The sequence below is a fragment of the Carassius carassius genome, chromosome 17 (assembly GCF_963082965.1).
Source record: "Carassius carassius chromosome 17, fCarCar2.1, whole genome shotgun sequence".
NCBI classification, from domain to species: Eukaryota; Metazoa; Chordata; class Actinopteri; order Cypriniformes; family Cyprinidae; genus Carassius; species Carassius carassius.
Window position 1 is genome coordinate 19798527 of NC_081771.1, and position 21281 is coordinate 19819807.

A 21281-nucleotide genomic window follows, 5' to 3' on the forward strand; every position below is an offset into this window, starting at 1 on the left:
CCTCAATCAATAGTTTTCTCCCTACTCAAATCCATGATAGTGTCTTCATTGAACACAATCATTTGAACCATTTGATGGGAAACACTAGACTTCACCAGTCTCTGTACTGAGCTGGATATCAACTGAAAAATACATGGTAGACATAATAGCAGCAAAAATCATTAAGCAGCATTATGTGTACACTCAGGCTCTTTTACGGCCATTCTCATGTGGGTGATGATATTGGTAACGTTGTCACTGTAGTCTGGAATATGAAAAAAACACGATGTACCCAATTATGGTGCTCATATTTATCTTTTCACTTGTGCGCAGACTACTTCGATGCTGTTTTTCAGTCTTAACCTTGTTCTTCCCGCTGATAAGGACGCTTAATGTCTAGGCTGGATTCTGGCCTTGTTGATGTGTGTCTCCACTCCTTTCTTTGGGACCTTTCTGCAATGGCTGGCATGGATCCATGTTGCTCTCTCTGCTACTTTCACAGCCGTGTGAGTGGTCAGAAGCACCTGGAACAGTCCCAGCCACCTTTTCGCCTTCCAAGTTCAAGTTCAAGTTTGTTTATTTCTAGAGCACATTTACTTCCGGTTTTTAGCCGACCAAAGTGCTGTACAGTAATCACGACAAAATACATACTAACCAGCTACGTCACTATCAGCAATCAAATATAGTGCATTAAAAGTTAGTTCAAGTAAATACACATTAAAAGTAATCACGATAAAATATGTAATGTACCAACAACGTCACTATCAACAATCAATTAAAGTGCATAAAAAGATAAGTTCAAGTAAATTACACATTGAAAGCCACTCCAAACAAATATGTTTTTAGCCCTGTTAAAGTGGAAGCCATTTTAAGATGAATAGGAAGATTATTCCATAAAGTGGGGCCCACCACTTCAAAAGCTCTATTTCCCCTCTTTTTCAAGCAGGTTCTAGGAATACGAGGGAGTGATTTGTTTCCTGATCTCAGTTCTCGCTTTAAAGTATATGGGTGGAGTAAATCCGATAAAAACGATGATGCAAGATTATTTAAGGATTTGTAGACTAATAATACAATTTTATAGTCGATTCTATATTGGACAGGTAACCAGTGAAGGGATCTCAAAAGAGGTGTCACATGATCACATTTTTTGCCACCTTTCAAAAAGCGTGCTGCTGCATTCTGAACAACTTGTAATCTAGAGATTTGATTCTTGGAAATCCCATAATAAAGAGAGTTGCAATAATCTAGCCTGGATGTTATAAAGGCATGAATAGCAACTTCAAGAGAATCATTGGATAGGAAAGATTTAATTTTGGAAAAAGAGCGTAGATGAAAGAAACTAGAGCCCACTACCGAGGCAATTTGCCTATCAAATTGTAAGTTGTTATCTATTACCACACCTAAATTCCGAACCTTTGCTGAGATAGTGAAATTTAAAAGATCAAGGTTAGGTAAATATTTCCTTCTTTGCTCCGTAGGGCAGAAAACAATAGCTTCCGATTTATCTGAGTTCAAAAAAAAGAAAATTTTTTGAGAGCCATGCCTTTACATCATTCAAACACGCTGATAAGTTACTAACAGCATTCTCATTACCGCTGGTCAAAGGCAGATAAATTTGCATGTCATCAGCGTAACAATGGAAGGCTACATTATGTTTCCTGAAAATGGATCCCAAGGGAAGTAAATATAAAGAAAACAGAGTGGGTGCAAGAACAGATCCTTGTGGTACGCCACAGGATAGCTTGCGTAACGATGAAGTAAAATTTCCAATTTTAACAGAAAAAGTTCTGTTTGTTAGGAAAGATTTAAACCAGTTTAACACTACCCCGCCTAAACCCACATAGGACTCCAGTCGGGAGATGAGAATTCCGTGATCAACAGTATCAAAAGCTGAAGACAAGTCCAGCATAATTAAAATGACAGAAGCTCCCGAATCAGTAATCATTAAGATGTCATTTAAGACTCTAATAAGGGCTGTTTCAGTACTATGTAATGATTTGAAGCCTTATTGAAAGATCTCATATATATGATTTGTGGATAGGAAAGACTGAAGTTGCAGAGAGACAATTTTTTCCATCACCTTAGAAATAAACGGAAGGACAGACACAGGGTGAAAATTTGCTAAGATAGATGTATCAAGTGTGGGTTTCTTTAGCACTGGAGTCACAGTGGCCCTTTTTAAACTATCAGGGATAATCCCTGACTGCAAGCATTTATTAAGTAAAGTTACAAGGCCAGGTCCTACAATATCAATTAATAACTTCAGATAGCGGGGGTGCATAGTGTCAAGGGGACTAGAAGAGGTTTTTAGTTTTAAAACTATTTCTTTTAATTCTAAATTTCTTTTGAGTCTAAGGAAATAGAATTAAAAGTAGTCCAAGAAGCCAATGGAGTCATTGAAGTTAATTTATCATCGCTGGTATCTTGTATTTGAACTCTTAGATTTATAATTTTTGTCTCGAAGTAATTTAGAAAATTTTCACATAATGCTTTAGTAGGATTACGGAAAGTCTGACAGGGGGATGTAATACTGAATTGATAATCGAAAAAAGAACTCTAGGACTTTGATGATGCTCCTCGATCAGATTAGAAAAATAAAGAGACTTGGCCTTCTTTACTGCACTCTGATATGTCCATAAACATTCTTTAAGTATGGTAAAGGATATTTGAAGTTTGTCTTTCTTCCATTTTCTTTCTGCTTTCCTACATAATTGTCTCCAGCTCTTTCTCCTCAGATCTCGTACAACCACGAAATCTCCTGGTTTCAGGTTATGCAACGGTGTTTCAGCAACCTTCTCCTGAGCAGCTTTCACCTGAACACAAACATTAGACAACAGAGATACATTTCCTTGCAATAACTCAACGTCATGCTCACACACCTCTGTAGGTGGCAGCTGTTGTTTACCCCCTTCCATTCCTATAAATGGTGGTTTACCAAAGAGAATTTCAAAAGGGCTCAGGTTTACTCTGGATCGCTTTCTCATTCTCATGTACATGAGAATGATTGGGAGCACCTTAACTCATGTGAGTCCAGTTTTCTCACAACGCTTAGCCAATTTGTTTTTTATTGCCCTACACAATTGTGTTCCATTGTCTGAATAGATTTTTCGTGGAATTCCCCATCTCGGGACTACTTCAGTCAGCAGAGCTTTTGCTACTGCTGCTGCATCCTGTTTGGACATTGGGAAGGCCTCTACCCATTTGGACCACATGTCTACAAATACCAAACAATTTTTCTTCCCTTCACATGGGGACAGTTCAATGAAATCCATCTGTAAATATTCGAAGGGCCCCATCGGCTCTGTCTGGGATACCTGAGACATTGTTAAGCCTCTCGCCACATTATTACAAATGACACATTTTTTACAAAATATTCTGCATAAATTGTGAACCCCTTTGTAAACCACAATTCTTTCATTTGCATAATCATTCCCCCTTTTGATGCGTGGTCTTTCCCATGCATTGACTTAGCAGATTGAGGAAAGAAGTGTTTAGGTAAACAAGGCTGCTCATCCATACTCCATTCACCACTTCGCAGCCACTCTGTGTACATTTATCTCTCTCCTGCCCTGTCACAAATGTCTGCATAACCTGTAAAGATGAAGAAATGTCAGGGTTATTTTCAGATAACAAAGTAAACACTCTGATGATTTTGTCTGCTGAGATGTTGCAGCCTTCGCCGCTGCGTCTGCTTCCTGTAGATACAGAATCTTTGTTATTAGTATGCGCTGCGCATTTACAAATGGCTATCTTTCCTGGCAGCAAAATAACATCTAGCAAATCTGCCACAAGGGGTGCATTTAATATTGGTTGCCCATCTGACTTCAAAAAATTTCTGTGTTTCCACAGCGAACCAAAATCATGAGTAACCCCAAATGCATAGCGTGAATCTAAGTAAATTGTGACGCATTTGTCTGTCATTAGTTTGCATGCTTCTGTTAATGCCACAAGCTCAGCTGCTTGTTCTGAATAATTTGATGGTAGTGAGCCAGAAGCCACAACGTCAAATTCAGTTGTTATGGCATAACCAACCTTATTCAGGCCTGTTTGTGGATCTTTAAAAACCGAGCCATCCACAAAGAGAACATTGTCACAGTTTTCAAGTGGGACGTCAGACAGGTCTGGACGTGGCGTACACACTTGTTCAAGTGCTGTTAAACAACAATGATGCTCTTCCCCTTCCTCTTCTGTTGGAAGGAGAGTAGCAGCATTCAAGGTTGTGCACCGCTTAGCAGTTGTATTAGGCATATCAAGCAAAATAGTATGATATCTTAACCATCAAGCTGTTGATAAGTCTGATGTTTTCTGTTCCTGCAAAATCATGGATACTGCGTGAGGCACTATCAATGTCAGATCATAGTAACCTACGAATTCTCTAGAAGCCATCACGGCCTTCTCAGCAGCTGCCACCGCCCTTGGACAGTGTGGCAGGCCTGCTGCTACTGGGTCTAATTTGCTGGAAAAAAATATGCCACAGCTGAACTTTCATGTTCAGAAATGCCTCTTCCGCTTTCTCTGTCCACTCAATCCTGTCACATAAATTCAACCCCTTCCCTCTCAGGGCTCTCAGGGGCAGCTCAAAAATTGCATAATTTGGAATAAATGTTCTACAATAGGAACACATCCCCAAAAATTAAAGTATTTGTTTCTTTGTGAGTGGTTTTGGGACTTCTCTTGTAGCTTTAACCCTTTTTTCAGACAATGATTTGCTAATTGGTGTTACTACATGCCCGGGAATGTAATCTGTTGTTTTGCGAACTGCAGTTTTGTCAGGCTGACTTTATGGCCCTCCTGAGCCAGATGATTCAGGAGAGTCACAGTGTCAGTTACACATATAAGCTCATCACGAGTACACAAGCAAAGATCATCCACATACTGTAACAAGACTGTATCTGCTGTCAGGGTCAAAGGCTCCAAACTCCTTCTTAGGGCTTCGTTGTAATCTCTATGTGTCATTCGAGTGCAATTGTAACCTTTGCCCTCAAATTCAAATGCAAATAGAATTGGCTGCCTTTATCAACTGGTACGCAAAAAAATGCATTTGCCAAAATGTACCACTGAGAAGAATGTTGCATCTTGTGGTATTTGTGACAAAATTGTGTATGGATTTGGCACTGATGGAGCTCTTTGTCTGACAGCAGCATTCACAGCCTGTAAATCTTGCACAAATCGCCACTCTGTGGGCTGACCCTCATCCCTTATCTTTTTCACAGGGAAAATTGGAGTGCAAACTGGAGAATCATTGCATGGCACTATTATCCCCTCCCTTAATAGTGACTCAAACACTGGTTTTATACCAAGAATTGCCTCTGGTTTTAGAGGGTATTGACGTTGACACGGTCTGTAATCAGATTTTGGGGTGACCACCACTGGTTCACATCCTTTAATTAAACCTACATCATATTTGTGTTTTGCCTATAACTCTTATGGCACTTCTGCTAATGCTGCATGTATATCTGAGGCACAAACACAGCTTTTCACAAACAGTTCTAATGAAGCTGTTTTTTGTTTTTCTGTCAAGAAAAGCTGTTTTTCTGTCAGACAAACTGAAACTGCACACACATTTTTCTGTCTAAAACACTTTCTCAAAACGCAAAGTTTCTCCTTTTCCCCCCTCAAACCTGTCTTTTTCATACTGGTCATCTCGTTGTACTACAACATGTGATGTGCAATGCAATTTGTCAGGCAACATGATTTCTCTGTCAAATGGTTTTGTTCGATTTTTAGTCAGTTCACACATCATTTCAGCCCAATCAGAATTTATGATGTGCCATTCATATGTCCATTTTGGTTCTGCTTGCAGACAGCAAAGCTGCTCTTTCTCTGCCACTCAGACACTGAGTCTGCAATCAGTGTCAAATTTAGTATGCACAATAAATCTCTCCCAATTAAAGGCACTGGACATGCTGGGGTGTAGAGAAAAGCATGCCCCCCCCTCCCGTTTCACAATTCAGAGGCACTTGTGAATCTTTCACAAATTACGTGACCTGATGCAGAAATTGACTTATTAATTTCGCCTGTTAATTGTGGTTGGAATTGCAAATCACATGGCTGTATCAGCTAAAAACTCAATCAATATCCCCTCTACTAGCATAGGATATTTAGGCATTTTCATAAAGGCTTCATTCTTAAACATAATCGCGCATTTATCAGGATGTTCATCAACAGAATCAGACATACACAAAGGAAAGCAAGCGTTTTCTTCATTGCAGAGAGCAGAAAGTACATCAGTGTATGTGTGTCTGTGTGTGTGTGTGTGTGTGTGTGTGGTTAGAAAATGTAAAGCAAAGCATGTGCTAAAACAGGCAGATAGCCATCCACTTTTCCTTTCAGTGTTCTCTCCGACAGTCTTCTTTCTGTAGCTCTCCACTCACTTTATGCCAGCTCGTAGCCCCCAGTTTCACTGCCAGCAGCCTTCTCAGTTCGTGCACGGTAGGGCTGAGTTCTTGGCAGAAGGTGACTAATTCGGTAGAAAATGTATCACCTGCTTCGTCAGGGCTCGGCAAGTGAGCCATCGCTTCTTTCATGTCAGTCATAGTCCATAGTCTAAAGACCATAAAAGACCCATCAAGACCAGAAACTTCAATCATTGGAGCTGTTATACTAACATTTTCTTCTTTCGCTGTTTGTCTTTGTGGCGAGGGGGATGGGGCCGAGGGACGTGGGAACAAGGAGGGAGGCCGGCAATGATTGGGAAATCAGTGGCACCTGCGACCCACTCGCCACAGTCTTGTTTGTCTTTTCTCTGTCGGGGTTGCTCTGCGCACTATTTCCTCCAATTTCTTCGTTGGGGGTTTCAGGAATGATTTCTGGGTCTTCCACTGTTTCTTGTCTCCATTCTGGATCTGGCCACGGTGCTGTTGGTCTTCTCGGCGGAGAGCAGTCGAGTTCAGGGTCCAGTTTCATGGTTTTCAGCTCGACACGGGAAAGTGTGTATAGGGCGGAGATACATGTTTAGAAACAAACATCAGAGCGGTTAGTAGGTCTATGTTAGGCATTTACATTTTCTTCACATTCTTCAACTTTCTTTTCCTCCTTTCTACTTGCTAATTCTTTCTGCATCGATCTCCTTTCTCTCCTATCTGCTTCCGCTATCCAACAATTCACAGTTCGTTCACATTTCTCACACATATGTCACGCACAACAACCTTTCTGTCTCTCGCTTCCCTCTTCTACTGATTCCTTCACAGCTTTTAATTTCTTAACACTCAACGTTCCCTCTTTTGGAAAACCATGGTATTTAATTAATTTCCCCATATCTTGCATGCATTTTTGGCCATACACTCTTTGTCATTTCCCTAAACACCGATGTATCATATTCAACAAGCTTGCTCTGAGACTTTCCCATATTAGCTGTTTCCTTCTCTGTGGATACCTTTTCCTTCGGCGCGCCTATAATCTGTCAGAGTCTCCAACAGCTCCGACTTCCCCTGCCCAAGTCGGGGAGGCAATACTCGCACAGTCTCACTTCCCCTCTTAGAAATATGTTAACCGCTTGTGCATGATCTCAACTTATCGCTTAGAAATTTCTGTATCGTTTCAATCTCAATTTCTAACTCAATTTCCGATCACGCCAGTTGCAGCAGTTTCAATTCCCCCTTAGAAATTTATTAACTGTGCCGCAGTATTCTCACAATCAAATTCCCCTGGATTGTGCTTCCCACAGAGAAGGACCCACCGCTATGGTTCGTCCCTTTCTAATTTCATTCCAATTCTTATTTCTAAAAACCCAAATTTTAGAAGATTATGATCTGTCTCTTACCCGAGAGTCCTGTTGCCACCCAGGTTCTTTTCTGATTCGCGAAGAAATATAGAGCTGAGTATCATCAGCATAACAGTGAAAGCTAACACCATGTTTCCTGATGATATCTCCCAAGGGTAACATATAAAGCGTGAAGAGTAGCGGCCCTAGTACTGAGCCTCGAGGTACTCCATACTGCACTTGTGATCGATATGATACATCTTCATTCACTGCTACGAACTGATGGCAGTCATATAAGTACGATTTAAACCATGCTAATGCACTTCCATTAATGCCAACAAAGTGTACTGAAACGTGTTGTCTAACCCCAATAGAGTTCAGAATGTCTATAAATGCTGATCCCAGTGCATCATTTTCATTATCAACATGGATATTAAAATCACCAACTATTAAAACTTTATCTGCAGCCAGTACTAACTCGGATGTAAAATCACCAAACTCTTTAATAAAATCTGTATGGTGCCCTGGTGGCCTGTATACAGTAGCCAGTACAAACATAACAGGGGATTTATCATTAACATTTGTTTCTCTGGATAATGTTATATGAAGCACCATTACTTCAAACGAGTTATACTTGAAGCCTGCCCTCTGAGAAATCCTGAAAACGTTGTTATAAATTGAAGCAACACCTCCCCCTTTGCCTTTTAGACGCGGCTCATGTTTATAACAGTAATCTTGGGGGGTGGACTCATTTAAAATAATGTAATCATCAGGTTTTAGCCAGGTTTCTGTCAAACAGAGCACATCTAGATTATGATCAGTGATCATATTATTTACAAAAAGTGTTTTCGTAGAAAGGGATCTGATATTCAATAAGCCAAGCTTTATCATTTGTTTATCCGTATTGCATTTGTGTTTTATTTGTTGAACCTCATTTAAATTGTTAATCTTAACTTGGTTTGGACGTTTTTTGTATTTTCTAAAATGGTAAATGGACTGCATTTATATAGCGCTTTCAACAGACCACATGGCCATCCAAAGTGCTTTACAATTTGCCTCACATTCACCCATTCACACACCAACTGTGGTGTCAGCCATTCAAGGCGCCATCCAGTTCTTCGGGAGCAGCTGGGGTTAGGTGTCTTGCTCAAGGACACCTCGACACTTGGTCAGGTGGAGCCGGGGATTGAACCACAACCTACATGAACCACTGAGCCACTGCCGCCCTATCTCTAGTTCGGGGAACAGACACATCGCTGAAAGAGTCTCTATGTGCTGAGAATTAGCTGACCTCTGTGACGTGAGGCAGCTAGCAGACGGTCGGTTTAGCCAGTCTGTCTGCTTCCTGACCTGGGCCCCAGTTAGTCAACTATAAACACTAAGACTATTTGCCATATTTCTAGAGAGAAGAGTGGCGCCACCCCAGGAGGGATGAAGACCATCTCTTTTCAACAGGTCAGGTCTATGGTGTACATTTTAGGACATCCTCAGACCTCAGTCATCAAATGAAAAGGCATCATGCCTCAGACTAAAAGGCTTCAGTCATCGGACAAAACGGCATCGCGCCTCTGACTGAAAAGCTTCAGGTCTCAGGAAAAACGACATCAGGTCTCATACAATTAACGTTATAGGTATCAGACTAAACGGACTCAGACAAAAAGTCATCAGATGAAACGGACTCAGGCAAAAAGTCATCAGACTAAACGGACTCGGACAAAAAGTCATCAGACGAAACGGACTCAGACAAAAAGTCATCAGACGAAACGGACTCAGGCAAAAAGTCATCAGACGAAGCGGACTCAGGTGGAATATAGCGTTGCCCCGCCCCATGTGACGTCACACGCACGCCGTTCACAGGAAGTGGTATATCATGGTTGATTGATGGCAAAAGGAGGTAAGCAGCGTCTGATATTTTATATTTTAACAGTTTTATTCAAATGTTACACTAATTAAGTTATATAGGGAAGAGAACATGCTTTTCGAGAGTCTTGTGTGCACGTTTACAAAGTTAGTTAGCCATATTGCAACTAGCGAGCTTTTATTTTGGACAAGTAGTAAAGTTACCCTTACGAAAAATAACCATGGTTTTACTATCAAAAAACAAATGGTCGATATAGTTAAATCATGGTATCCACAGATTAACCATGGTTTTGCTACACTAACCATAGTTTAACCATGGTGTTTGTAGTAAAACTGCGGTTATACAAATGGTACGTTAATCATTACACTAAAAAAAACATGTTACTACACTTTACCTATAATAAAACTATGGTCACTTTACGTCAGGGTAAAGCGAATTCTTTCAAGCTTAGATTGAAATCTTGGTCTAATTATAACATACCTGTATGAGTCTAACACTAGTTGTTGAATTTAATGATTTTGTAAAAACAATGGTTCTGTCTTATAATTAAATATATATTTGTTGTTTCAGTCAATCATGTTATCGCTGATATTTTCTGGGTAAGCGTGACCATGCTGAGCAGGATCCAGTACCCATGTAGATGTCCAAGCAACAAATAAGCTCCTCCATGCCAGAGAACTACCGTTTGTTCAATCCAAACCTGCATGTCATCCTAGACTGTACAGAAATCTGCTGTGAAAGCCCTACATCACTGAAACTCCACTCTGAAGTTATAAGTGCACTACCACATTCAAAGGTCTGGTTGGGGTAACTCTGTGTGGTGCAGTGGAGATGTGGTTATGGCAGACAAGGGGTCCACTATTGAAGATATGCTCTCCAGTGTTGGTGCTAGACAGATCATTCCATTTTTCAAATGTGCCAAGCAGTTCATCAAACAAGACTGTGAAAAAACACAGGCCACTGCATGCCTCAGACTTCTGGTGGAAAGGGTGATTAGAAGGGTCAAGGAAATACACATCTGTTGATTCTGTTGTGCCACTCACCTTGTCAGGAAGAATTAATCAGATCTGGCATAATTGCTGTTTTATGGTTTATTATCAGGGACCAATGTTTCTTGAGCAGTGAATGTATATTAGTATATTAGATTTTTGAATGACTGTGATTATTACAATAGTAGTGTTACAGTGTTAACATTTGATAGTAGTTTTTTATTTTTTTTTTTATTTTTTACCTTTTCAGTTAGTTGCAGTGCATACCTTTAATACCTACCATCATTAAATGTGTTTTTACTTTTTTTTATTGTAATGTAAAATTTTATATTTTGTATAATGAAATTATTTAAATAAAATGTCCCTGAAAATAATTTGACAGACACAATGAAATAGTTGACAATGAAAAGTATTTTTATATTAACTCATGAAAAAATCTTATTTGTTATATCATACAATGTATCAAATGTAAATATACACAACTAGTAAAAGAATATGCATATCATATACATTACAGAAGATTTAATACAAAAAGTATTCACCTTAGTATGTACATATTTCTAATTAATAGCAAGTACAATATATATTTATTGTTATAATTTGTGATGTATCTAATATGTTACAAAAGATCTACTACAAAATATGCTACATACTACTCAACTACATAAAGTATATATTTACTATGAATGTAAAAATAAATCTTAGGTTCATACTATAATATGAACAGAATCTGTCCATTCATACCACTGAAAGATACACATCCAGGTAAACGTTATAATAGTACTTTAATTGATGCTATGAAGGCATCATCTCGCCAGATCATCTGTATTATGAAATCTGATTTTGTGTCAGTCACAAAGTCACATCAGTGTAGACCAGTGTCTGCAGTCTGACCTTGTACCTGCCAATAGTACTTCTGGGTCTCTTTAAGTTTGGCTAGTCCTCTTTGAATTTTCATAAATGGAACCTGAGCAATGTTTTCAGCAGTGGCGCTTTTTACCTCCACTAGTCTAAACTGGAATGTTTCAGATGGATCATTAACATCAGGAACACCTGCAGCTATAGGGGGACATTGGTATGAAAGTGGACTGCCGTGCCAAGAGGCACAACTCTACTTTTGACATGCCCTCAAGTATGTGTGGCAGCAAAGGCTTGGGATTAATCTGACTTAGTTTTGCACCAGAAGCCAAGACATCAGCATCTGGAAGGGGACCTAAAGAAATGAACACAAATGATGAGTTGTGAAGACATTAAGCTAGCTGTGCGCACACAGACAAACAAACAGAGTTGTGAATTACCTGTGTAAGCCTTTTATGGGGTAGAATTGATTCCATTCTTCCCAACTGATTCTGGTTTCAGGACACAAAGTTCACTCACTGCCTCTGGATGAACTCCCTTAATATAAAAAAAATACAGTAATAGTTAAAGATCGTTTACTGATCTTGGGTGGTTTTGATTTATATATTTGTTACTTAATCTGCACTCTTGTTCATTATTAGTCTATGATTTTTTAATGTATACATATACTTTCTTTGAGTTAATAGTGTTCTTACCAATGCAGAAAAGAAAAATACATGCCTGTGCTCTTGGACGATGCCATCTCTATGGCTAACTTGATTTTATTCATCTTCTTAGATGCGTTTCACTGCAAGATAAAAGCATTAGATCAGATGCTGTTAAAAAATTTTTTTTCATTTGTACAAGGATATTGTATAACATCAGTGAAGAAGTACATTATCGATTAAACTTAACGGTAACACTTCCTATGAAGCTCGTATTTAAAACAAATTATAAGAGTATTCTTATGGCATTATAATGAATGAATAATGTATTAGAAAAAAACTTTGTAATATGTCATATCATCTCATGAGTAATCATAACATTTTTAATGTGTTATAATTTAAGTATAATTTACTTATTTGTGGTTATAGCATTTAAGATTATTATTTATAATACGCAATGAAAATAATGCATCCACTTAACTTACAACAGAATATTTCCCTTAGATATAATACAAGTCTCATATCTTGGCATTGTTGTTTTGTTACTTTACTCAAAGCAGGCAAATACCACTATAAATAACTTCAACAAAAATAATGAAAATAAAAATATTATTTTTCCTTAAACAGCCATCATATCACAAATCTGATTAGATGAATGTGTAATATGTAATACTTTTACCAAATTTATTGTAATATCAATAAGATAGTAAGATACTGTATATATTTTAAATAAATAATGTCAAGATATAAGACTTATAAACCATTATAAATCATGTGGATTTAGCATGGTGTATATTGCGTGTTATACATAATCATACTCATAAAAGTTACATCCACGAATAAGTAAGTTTTATACGTATAATTGTTATGATTATTTATGAGATGAAACAAAGTTTTTCTATATATAATGCATTGTGGTTTTATTATAGTAAAAGTGTAGTAACGTTTTTTTTAGTGTAATGATACCATTTGTATAACTACAGTTTTACTACAAACACCATGGTTAAACTATGGTTAGTAGCAAAACCATGTTAATCTGTGGATACCATGATTTAACTATATCGACCATTTGTTTTTTGTTTGTTTTTGTTTTTTGATAGTAAAACCATGGTTATTTTTGCGTAAGGGTAACTTTACTACTTGGCCAAAATAAAAGCTCGCTATTTGCAATATGGCTAACTAACTTTTTAAACGTGCACACAAGACTCTCGAAAAGCATGTTCTCTTCCCTATATAACTTAATTAGTGTAACATTTGAATAAAACTGTTAAAATATAAAATATCAAACGCTGCTTACCTCCTTTTGCCATCAATCAACCATGATATACCACTTCCTGTGAACGGCGTGCGTGTGACGTCACATGGGGCGGGGCAACGCTATATTCCACCTGAGTCCGCTTCGTCTGATGACTTTTTGCCTGAGTCCGTTTCGTCTGATGACTTTTTGCCTGAGTCCGTTTCGTCTGATGACTTTTTGCCTGAGTCCGTTTCGTCTGATGACTTTTTGCCTGAGTCCGTTTCGTCTGATACCTAACGTTAATTGTATGAGACCTGACACCTGACGTCGTTTTTCCTGAGACCTGAAGCTTTTCAGTCAGAGGCGCGATGCCGTTTTGTTCGATGACTGAAGCCTTTTAGTCTGAGGCATGATGCCTTTTCATTTGATGATTGAGGTCTGAGGATGTCCTAAAATGTACACTGTACAGGTCTGCCCCAAAAGCTCGTCCAATTGTCAATGAAACCTATGTTATTCTGTGGGCACCACTTAGACATCCAGCCATTGAGTGATGACAATCTGCTATGCATCTCGTCACCACGGTAAGCAAGAATATATCACGCTTCTTTTCACAGAGAGTGGGACATGTTCTGAATCTTCCACTTTCCATAGACATCATGGTGTCACCTTCTGTTTTTTGTGACTGTCATCAGACCTGTTATGAGGAAAAATACAATTAAAATAAAAAAATGAAAGAAAAACTGAAAATTATGGGACAGGCACAGCATGAATGAATAAATGTATTGCTCACTGTTAGTTAATGCTTTAACTGTTATTAAATGATACCTTATTGTAAAGTGTTACCCTCTGCTACCTTTTATCTTCTTACAATGCAAATTTCTCTATACAGAGAATTATACTATATTTGTTATAATGTGTTTTCCGTATTGAATATATCTGAAACTAGATACATTTCTTATATCATGGCAAATAATGTTCACAAGATAATTCCATTATACAGAAACAAGTAACGTTACATAAATATTTATCAAAGTGGGAAAACATGCAGTAAAAATATGGACTGTTAAATTACCAAACTGTGTAAGATGTGCCTGATGCACGCTTGTGACTTTCCAGTAGATGTTTTAGCTCTTCTTCTGAAGAAACTATTCCTGTAATATACTGTTCTGATGATGTACATATTTTGAAATTTGTTGGGAGCCAGTCTAATAGAAACAAAGTATAATAATAAAGTATTAAAGTATAAAGAGGTTCATTACTTAAGTCTCCGTGATCTTTTTCTTTATATTTATTTAGTATAACTGTGGAAAGATACATACCAAAACATAAGTTAATTCATTCATTAATTAATTAAGATCAAATTAACCATGGTTTATTATAGTGAGGTTGTAACAAACGTTTTCTTTGGCAGATTGATTACCTTATGTATAAACACGGTTTTAATACACGCTAGTAATACACATTTAATACACGTCAATAACCATGTTTGGTTTGTAGTAAAATTTACAGTAAAACATAAGCAGAGTACTAACGTTACGTCACGTTTTAAAGTTTTTTGGTTGTTTATTTTTTTTTATGAAAATAGCTTAACTTGAAGATAATAAAACATAATAGATATAAAATATAATATCTACCTGTATGACTGTTTTGTCCTTCATTATTCATCATAGGTATGCTTTTATTTCTCCTGTTGATCCTGGGATTGGAAATGCCCGTGCAAAAATAAACAGCATTCTGCACATGATCGGTGACCTCTTTTCTTTTTTTTTCTTTTTTGAAAGAGGGCATTTTAACAAGACCTCCAGAAATGCCCAATTTACGTGGTGGTAATGAAACCCCTGGAATTAAGGCCCCATCCACATGGCGACACATTTCTGTGAATACGCACAATTTTTTTTATCAGATAGGTATTTCGTCCACACGGATCCGGCGTTTTGGAAGAGTGAAACCTCGATTTTTTTAAACCGGATCCCAGAGTGGATAAATTTGAAAACGCTGCCTTTGCATTTTCGTGTGGACAATGAATATTTTCTGAAACGATGATGTCATCAGCCCACGTCTCGGCTCTAGTCAGACACCTCTACGTCACGTAACAACAACAAAAACATGAACACACATTGAATGTTTATCTTTTTATTAACTAACATTAAGGGTGCTTTCACATCTCTAGATCGGTTCATTTGGTCTGAACCAAGGGCAAACAAGTATACATTGTAGCATTTTTCAGCTTTTTTGGTTCTTTTTCACACCACACTGATTGCTTTGGTCCGAACCAGTTGAAACTAACCAAAATGCAGTCACATGAGAACATACACATCACTCATTGGCCATGACGTATTTCCTAAATTGCTTTTCGATTGGTCAGAATTTATGTGCGGGAAAATTCCAACATAAGAGTAAAAGCCAGCAAACAACACGGAGACAACACAACTGTGGTTTTGTCCCTGGCCATAATCTATTACATTGTTTGTATACACCACAATATGCATAAAAAACATTTCTATAATGATGTGCGGATGCGGCTTGAAAACAACATTCTAATGCACTGCAAACGGTGAGTGGGCATCACTCGTAACTTCAAGCGGAGGCGTGCATTAATTCTTCTTAATTCTGACATGCTCATGGTCATCAGACCAAATTTCTATGAGGCTCCGCACTTCCTCACTACTCCAAGTTTTTCCACGAGCTGCCATGCTAAAGTGCAAACTGTCAACAAACACTTCCTCATCCCATAATGCTCAGCGCAGCTGACTACGGCAGCTGGTTTAGTCCAAAGATGATCAGTACTTTTTGCAGTTGGGTCTGTTCGAGGTCGGATCACGTTCTCACCACAAACAGACCGTTCCAGAGTTCGTTTGAAAGCGTACCGAGATCACCTCTTCAAGCAGGTCTCGGTACGCTTGTTTGGTCCGCCTTTGGTGCGCACCCGAGTGCGATTGCTGCTTTCACACCTACCCAAACGAACCGCACCAAAGGGGGAAACAAACTCTGGTACGATTCAACCGAACTAAATGAGGCAAGTGTGAAAGCACCATAACACACATTAATAAATGTATTGTTCCATGTTCGTTTGTGTACCACGCGCAAGGTTTGTGAGCATAGTCCATGTCGTTTTCTCTGTTTAAGTGTTTCCCTGGAATAATGGCCAAGATGGCGTCTGAGTAGTCAAACTGTTGTTTGTCTCTTACAAACTTTCGTGCAAAACTTGATCTCATTTGAACTACCTTAATGTTTGACATTACTAATACTAATGCATATGTATTCATAAGAATTCTGTGAAGTTTTCAAGCTGGAGCGGAAAATCTTTACTTCTGTTTTGCCTGTCAGAACGTGTTTTGCGGCCATTTGAGCAAGCTGATTGAAACTCACATTTAAATATAACGTTACCTAAGAAAATCTGAAAGAATGGGGGACAGTGTGAAACGTGTTCATGATTATTCTAAACCCACTCCCGAAGGAGACCCAGGCATGGATTGTACGCCACCACTTCCTGACACCCCGATCAACAGCCCTCTTTCGAAAGTACGGCGGCAGACTTCCAAGCCCTCAAACACAGCTATTCTGGAGGCGATTGAGAGGCTGGGGAAAAAGCAAGATATCTTCATGAAGAAGTTACTGGAAATTGAAAGGTTGGTTGCATCCAATTCTACCCTGATATCTGAACTTACTATCAAAGTTGATTCATTTACAGACAAAACGGAGAGGGCTGTAGTTAAAACTGGCGAGTTGGGCGTTCAAGTAGCGGCTGTAATCGCTGAAAATAAACAACTGTGGGAAAAAGTTGACGAGCTGGATGCATATAAAAGACGGTGGAACTTGAAAATATCTGGTGTTCCGGAGGAAGCAGGAGAAAATGTGAAGATGATCGCAATGGATATCTTCTCTCAAGTTTAGCCGGGATTGAGGGATGGTCTTCAGACGTCCATTGATGTTGCACACAGAATCGGTCCGAGCGAAGCAGGCGCATTTCCACGGCAGATTATTGTGCAGTTTTTGTCACGTACTCATCGAGATCGCATTTGGTTGGACTAAAAAAACTCAGAAGTCATCAAGCAGAAAGGCATCAAAATAACAGAAGACCTCACACAACGAGCGAGAGAGGCACGTAATAAACTATGGCCACTGGTAAATCCAGTCAGGAGAGAAGGAAAACGAGCTGGGTTCAAGGGCTCGTTTGCCATTATTGAGGGAAAGAAGATTACAGCGGATAATCTGTGAATTATGTTAACGTTTGCCCCTAATCCTGTTTGAGGACTTGAAATTGACACTGAATATGTTCTGCAGGCACCACTGTTAATTTCTGGAAAAAGATGTTTATTTTGTTTTTCTCATGGCTCTACCTGTTGATTTATCAGGATATAATATTTTCTAAAGCATTTGATGCTTAAATTTGGAAGGTTAAAGGGATAAGTTTTGCACTTTGCTCCTTTCTGTCAGGGTGCGTGCTAGACAGAGGATTCAGAAGCAGAGTAGAGAAAAGGAGAATCTTTATTCTCACCATAAAAACACAAAATAACATAAACAATAATAAAATGCTCTGGTACACACAGAGATCTCCGAGCTGGCCGGCACACTGCGGACCACTCGTGTTGCCGGATCTCCGAACTATGGATCCTTAAGGAGCGCGCGATATTCGCCGACGTTTAACACCTCATGACTAAACAAAGGGCGCCAATGTGAGTGTGAACACCGACGCGAAAAACACCACGCGTAAAAGCGTCATTTTTTAAAAAACGCCTCGGGTTAGTTTTTTTGGTGTGAGGCACCGCGTCAAAACCTATACGACCAATGAGATTGGCACTTTTGCTCACGTGTCTGGAGCTTCTGAAGTTACAGTAAAACACAACTTGGGGGCGCTCAAACACAAAACTGTCTGGCCGAGCACGCATACGTAACGGCGAATAAGATATACACTGAGTTTGGCCAGGCCTCTTCTGCTTTTTTTCCACAGCAGTCGCCGGTGTCCTACCATCAGGTCCCCCCGCAGACCCCAACAAACTATGGCTGCTCTACAACTTCTTGGCTACCCTAATAGATGTTTATTATATACATTTTAATTCTGTATTTTTTTAGTGTTTCTTTTTACATTCAAGAAATATAGTTGAAAATGGCTATTTCATAAATGTTTATTTGCTCTATCGTTCACTTGCACTACAGTCATTGTGACTTATTTGCACTACCTTTTCTGACTCCCTTTTTGAAAGTAATGTAACATATTTTGGGATTTGGCATATATTTGTACATAAGTATTCTTGACCTCTTATTGAAATAGCTATGTGCCTAATTACGGAGTCACTGCATTTATAGGCAACAGTTATCAATCTACAGGAACATAACCATTTTGGGCACAGCATTGTGCAGGGAATGAGAACATTTTGAAGAAAATGCTAGTAAAAATGTTTATTAAAAATATACATTTTCAAAAATACAACTTAAATTTAGTTGTAAATAGGTATATGTTGAAGTGACCAAATACTTTACATTTTGCAAAAAAAACTATGCTTTAACTTTGATAGAACATGTTATATCAAAAATATTTAATTTGCTGTGGTGAGTGCTGCCATATTAATTAATGAAGAATCAGATGCAATAGATTTGATAGTGTATTCAAGTTCACAGAAATTGTATATATACACATACACTAGCGGTTTTCACAATGGAAAATGTAATGAACATGGCTCAAATTTACAGTTTGATTTTATCTGTTCCCCAGAGCATGGTTCACATGGTCATACTGCCAAGCAACTTCTCCTGCTGGTGAGTTGAAGTACTCTTTGTACAGTTCTCGGACATTTTGTGCATCCACAGATGCCCGCTGCCCCCTACAATGTTCAAAGCCTTGTAGTGTTTGCTCACAATCATGGTCATCCTCTGTGGCATGATTCTGGTCATTTCCGTTCGGGCACAAATAATTGCACAATGCACAAGCAGCTTTGACAACTTTGTCAACAACACTTGGTTGAACCTGTAAAGTTCTTTGGAAAACCTGAAAGCGTTGACTGAGGATGCCAAATACATTTTCAGAGATGCGCCGTGCCCGAGACAAACGATAATTGAAAATTATCTTGTCTGTGGGGAGGCGGCGTCCAGGGTATGGCCGGAGGAGATATGGTTTCAGCGGAAAAGCTTCATCCGCCACAATGACATGGTTAACTTTTCCCAGCTCAGGAGCACCTGGAAGTTCACTTGGTGGGGGAACATTCAGAGTTCCATCTCTGAGTGCCTTTCCCAGCACAGAATTGGCAAAGATGCCTCCATCACTGTTGCTGCCATAGCTCCCCACATCAACCACCAGGAAGCGGTAATCTGCATCAACTACTGTAAGGCCAGCAATACAACGGAGAACGTACCTATATAATTAAAGTAGAGAGAACCAGAGTTTGCAGGGGCCTGGATGAATATGTGTTTCCCATCCATGGCTCCCAAGCAGTTAGGGAAATTCCATCTTTCATGGAACCTCCTGGCTGTACTCCTCCACATCTCTTCAGTAGGCACTGGCAAATGTTCATCTCTGAGGCAGTGCCACAATGCATCACAGGTTTCACTCACTATCGAAGACACAGTTGACACACCAAGTCGAAAGCTGGACGAAATAGTGCGGTACGAGTCCTCAGTGCTTAGAAAACTGAAATAGAAATAGACAAATACTCGTTTTTAACAACGCTTCACTTATGTTTATACAACATTCATTGAAGTGAATAACAATGTAAACGAACTTACCGTAAACACACGGCCAAATGCTGTTCTGGGTCAATTGGTTTACGGTAGTGTGTCTGTTCTTTCGTCAGCGAGGGAGCCAGTTGTTGAAGTAAAGTTTCAAACTCACTGACGGACATTCTAAAATACCCCCGAAAACGCTCATGATACATTTTCAGCTCTTGTACCAGTCGATAAAACTCCCCATGTTCTTCTCTTCTCGTAACTATGGGATGTATCCAATATCGGTGTCTTTTCCGGCGTCTTTCCTCATTCAACAGAACAATAATTTCTTAATCGCTGGAACTGGAGCTGGAGCTACTGGTGCTTGAAATATTCATGTTTTCTTTGTATGATTTTGACAAGCGCGTAAATACTTGCTCTCTTCTTCTGAGTGAAAAGCGAGTGTCAGAAGCATAAAGTTGAGCAGCGCCACCTTGTGTACCAGGGTATTTCTGTTTTACATTAAGCGCCATCTAATGTCAGGGAATGAATTTGCATATTCACTCGGCTCATCGTCAGTGAAAATCGCTTGGGTGTGAACACAAAAAACGCGTTGAAAAACGCTGGCGAATAAGGCGCGCCGATATTCGTCCCAGTGTGTACGGCCCTTTAGACGGGAAAACAGAAGGTGAGACTGAGACTTGGAACCATACAAAACATGGGCAAAGACAAAACAATCTACTCACGACGACAGACAGAAAAGCAGAGACATATAAGGGAGTGGGGGAACGAGCGACAGGTGGGGAAGAATCAGCTCGTGATCTGCACAACCCCGCCATTATCAGCGCTGATTGCCCAGACCACGAGCTACCGAACAGACAGGACAACACAGACCGCAGGGGAAGCTGAGACGGCACCCTGCACTGTGTCACTTTCTTGCTTCGTTAATTCTATAAAAAATAATGTTCGTGGGATTCTTGACTTTACTTTACGAAAAGCCTTATTTTCATTTTGTGGTTCTAAAAGAAGAGATGTTTTATTTTCTACACGAAACTCACTGCGAACGATGTGTCTTTTTGGTCAGCACAGTGGGGAGGTAAAGCGTTATTTTCACATGGGTCTAATCATTCTGGGGGAGTTATAATTTTATTTAACTATAATTTAATGGTAAAATTCTTGAGTCACACTTTTCTCTAGAGGGCAGATGGATAATCGCTATAGTTCAATCTGGAGAGGCTGTCTTTATTTTATGTAATATATATGGCTTTAACAATTCAAATTTAAACCAATTTCTTTTAAAAACTTTATCTACTAAATTGGTTGATTTAAAACAAAAATTTCCTTCACCAGCAGTTATTATGCGGGGAGATTT

At 39.1% G+C, this 21281-nt stretch overlaps 2 long non-coding RNA genes across 2 annotated transcripts in view; one reads left to right on the top strand and one right to left on the bottom strand.

Annotated features, from left to right (window-relative positions):
- LOC132161292 (uncharacterized) overlaps window positions 1–21281 on the top strand; it is a 329747-nt gene that overhangs the window by 56943 nt on the left and 251523 nt on the right. The window lies entirely within an intron of this gene.
- Window positions 11627–12151, bottom strand: LOC132160558 (uncharacterized). Its single transcript, XR_009438039.1, has 3 exons — window positions 12106–12151; window positions 11830–11922; window positions 11627–11744 (listed from the first exon to the last, which is right to left on the bottom strand). It is a non-coding gene; the product is annotated as an uncharacterized LOC132160558 (long non-coding RNA).